This window comes from Elaeis guineensis, chromosome 13 (genome assembly GCF_000442705.2).
Source record: "Elaeis guineensis isolate ETL-2024a chromosome 13, EG11, whole genome shotgun sequence".
Classification (NCBI taxonomy): domain Eukaryota; kingdom Viridiplantae; phylum Streptophyta; class Magnoliopsida; order Arecales; family Arecaceae; genus Elaeis; species Elaeis guineensis.
The window spans coordinates 17,365,397-17,369,631 of NC_026005.2; the positions used below are offsets into that span (position 1 = coordinate 17,365,397).

Genomic DNA, 4,235 nt, shown 5'->3' on the forward strand with positions numbered 1-4,235 from the left:
GAGACCCTTGAGTTAAAGGGTTTGATTTTTGAAATGGTTGTGATGATTTGTTAAAATTTAATATCAGGATTGCTTATTTACTGAAGTTAATCGAGACTTCTATATATGGTATTGTTTTCAAAACGAGTCTAGTAGTTTGGGAAATTCAATTGATTTGGAATACCTAAGAAAACCATGAAGATAAGGAAAAGAGGCAATAAACAACGAGATGTGTATTGTATATTTATTTCTTAATTGTATTTTTAGTAAATAGTTGTGAAGAGAAGAATTAATATATTCTACTCAAATAATATGATATAAATAACCATAATCTCGTTAGTCCGCTACATTTATAATTTAATATTATGGAATATGCCTTGAGTTTATAAGATCTAGAGAGGCAAAAAGGAATCCTTTTCCAAAGCAGAGCGAGAGTATAGTGCAATGAGTGAAATGATATATTCTAATTTAAGTCCAAATCAACTTACTCTATTAAATATATAAAATTTAAAAAGAAAGATAAAATTGAGTATTCTAGAGATCGAATGTATTAAGAGCTAGAGTTTGGAAGAAAATCTTGGACTCTATAATTTCCAATTCTTTATAGTGGAATTTTTGTATCGACCTAGCTATGGACGTAGCTCAACATACCAAACTACATAAATATTATTCATCCCTATTATTTTTCTTTTTCTTTTTGTTTTATTACTCTTCCTGTTTATCGTAACAAATTTCAAGATTTTGTATCGGCCACGGTTTATTCTGCGAGGCTAGCTGGCCTTGGGTAGAGTAAATACAATTCTTTCGCCGGTTCTAGCGTTATATCATGTGTTGTCTCCAAAATTAACTAGTTGGTCATTATATTATTAGAGATTGATCGAGCCTTCCCACGGAAGAAGCAAACGCTCTCATCACCTTCTATCGTAAGGCTTACAAGCAGAGTGGGGTACATGGGAGAGAGAGCTATGCAAACAATACAAATATTATTCAGACCAGGGAAAGTGAAGATAATAAAATTCATGAAAGCAATAGACACAAGTACTTAATCAGTATTTTTTCGAAAAAAAAGTCTTTCATATTGTGTAGCAAATTTAAAAAAAAAATTCAGAAACAAGGTCAAGCAACGTTCCATAATTCTGCATGCATAAAACAGGATGCACAATGCCATGGATTTATTGCAAAAAGAAATACAATCTGATAGACCCGTGCTTTAGTCAGGGAAAGTCATCATGCTCTGAAATGATTGATAATCCAGTGAAAAATGAGTTGGTGCAAGTCTGTCTCGTAGACTTTGGCTGTGGTGAGGGAAAAAAGGGCCTAGGTGGCATTTGCAGGTTATCTTTATCCCCTTCGAGCATCTCAACAATTTTGCTCATGGGGGCGATTAGTTAGTTGACTTCATCTAAATGCACCATAAACCCACTTTAGATAGCTTGCTTTCCACTTCGCTAATCTCCACGATGTTTTCAGTTTCGAGCCCTTCTTGTTGAGTGAGCTGATCATATATCCATGTGGGGTGGTAAATCTGACTTGAGTTCTCCACTCTTGGATCCACATTCCTTCTCCCCCCTGCCATCTCCATTAGCAACATTCCAAACCTATAAACATCAGATTTGTTAGATATAACCCCAAAGTTCCTCGACATTAATTCAGGAGCGATGTATCCTATTGTCCCTCTGGCAGCACTAATGGACACTTGGCTATGATCCTTCGCATACAACTTTGCAAGCCCAAAATCTGCTATCTTTGGGGTGAAATTACGGTCTAGGAGAATGTTGTGGGGCTTGATCTCAAAGTGTAGAATTTGCATATTATATCCCCGATGGAGGAAATTAATGCCTCAAGCCACTCCCAGGGCTATATCAACGAGTTTATCCTAAGTGAAGGGATGATGACATGTTCCATTTGAGGAGAAGATGTACTTATCAAGTGATCCAATAGGCATGTACTCATAGATGAGAGCCCTCTTCAATCCCTCTGAACAGAATCCAATCAGCCGCACAATGTTTATGTGATGAATCCTACGGATGGTAGAGACCTCATTGATGAATTCTTCTCCACTGCACTTGGAATTCCCCAACAACTTAACGGCAACCAGTTGTTCACCTGAGAGTTCACCTCTACAATATTGACCGGCATCCGCATTCTCCAAAATTTGCAGGGGAGAAAAAGGCCAAAAATTAATGGCGCAAATACAAACCTACTCACTATTGCCAACGCTGCAAGCAGAAGTTCTACCAAGATTTTGGATGTAAGTAGTTATTTATAATGATAAGTAAGCAAAATAGTTTGAACTGTGAGCCTCAAAATCATTTGGGATCTTACTATATAGTACTGTATAATCGCAATCAATATTACCAGGCCAAGTGTGATCCAAAAACAGCAGTAACACTTGCCTTGTAATCTACACATTTAACAAAATTAATCTCACTTTGTTTTATGAAGAAGACCAAAGAAAGTATCTGTTTGCTCGTAAAATGACTGAAAAACTCTCTGCATTTCATATGAAGGAAACAAATGTGGAGATGGATAAGATTACACACGTTCCTTGAAAAAAAAAAAAATGAAAAAGTGAGAGCCCATTTGGAAGAATGGGTTGAAATTTTCATTGGATTTATTAGATTGGGCCGGCAACCAATTACAAATAGACTTATAGATTGGGCTACACTTATAGATTGGGCTCGTGATCCAATCACCGCGCATGGTGCAGACAAAGAATTTGTCTTTGTGGATATGGTATAGCCCAGTCCATATAATTCTATTTCTAATTGACTGTATTGGCTCAATTCAATGAATCTAATGAGATTTTTAACCCATTTATTCAAACAGACCCGAAAATGAAAGAGAGTAAAGATGATCTTTGGGTTATTATCTGGCAGCTCAATTTTGGATGATTAATGTGGATATAGATGGATATAAATGATGGCTATGTACCTTGATACTTTTGTAAGACTGGAATGGATGATATCAAGACTTGTGAATCTGCTACGTCTTTCCTCAATACAATGAACCCGTTTTGTAGGAGTACAAAAATATCTGTTGTTGAATTCATGACAAGAGCATCATGGGCCATAGGAATCATAGCTAACAGTCTACAGTAGGGCTCAAGATACTTCACTGCATATGCTTGTTTATCTACTATGACATAGACAAATGTACTATTCCGGTTCAGGCATGTAACAGGCCAATACATTAGGTTGTGCGCTGCCCGACTACAGTTCACAAAACTAGGCCATACCCTTGCCAAATAGAAGTACAAGTCTTGGGAGCTCTCATATGCTGACCAAGACTCGAGGGGGAACTGACAACCACCATTTGCCAAGCTTGCACCGACAATATTAATCATCTCATACAAAGAACAAGGTAGAGCCTCCGTCTCACTTCTCCTTACTTCACACTGGTTGATCCGAAAAGAATGAAATAATCAAATCTTTCGGTTCGAAGCATACTCGACTTTGGAAACAACGAAGAAATCTATCAAGGTCTTTGAAGAATGGACAATGAGAACTAAGGATTCAAAAGGATCAAAAAACTCAAAGCTTTATGAAGAGATAAAACGAATACAGGAGCACGCTTCGAATTTGAGAAACATATGAGCAGCTAGATCTTCTATCAGAGAGAACGACTCTGATAATTACCAAGCGTTAGGACAAGAGAGAGACCGATTAGAAGAAATCTGCCGGAAAAGCTATAATGTAGCTGTTCTGTTTTTCTACCTTCCTTTTTTATTCATCTAGTTCCCTCGGGCGTTTAGTGCTGACGACATTTCTAAACTACATTCTGTAATAAATATGTAAATATTAAATAAACTACAATCTGAAATAAATATGTAAATATTAAATATTAATATATAATACATCGCCCTAGGGAAATATCCTTTTCTTCCTTGCTTCTCAAAAAAGATATTAATCATCTCGTAAGATTTGGTCGCATGATATTTGCCTGAGTGATAGTCCAAGATAGTTTTGTTACTATCACAGATAAATTGGCACTTTGGATCCCCACATTCAGCTGGATCGCCTTTTAGATGGAAAGGGTGTCTGATGGGGAGTTGTCCTCAAGATGAAGGAGAAGAGTCTCTGACTAATTCAACAATGGAGAGGAGACATACGAGGAGAGAATAGAGAGCAAGGTGTGGCTTCATTATGACTGTTGGTGGACTCTTGCATCAATCTCGGAGAACTTTTAAAGCCAACCATATGAAAAGCTTGAAATGATTGGCACGTCCTTCTGCTTTATCCTAGTTCTTGTTGAAT

At 37.0% G+C, this 4,235-nt stretch overlaps 1 pseudogene; it reads right to left on the reverse strand.

Moving 5' to 3' along the window:
- Positions 1 to 1,193: 1,193 nt before the first annotated feature.
- LOC140853100 (rust resistance kinase Lr10-like) lies at positions 1,194 to 3,325 on the reverse strand (annotated as a pseudogene).
- Positions 3,326 to 4,235: the final 910 nt, after the last annotated feature.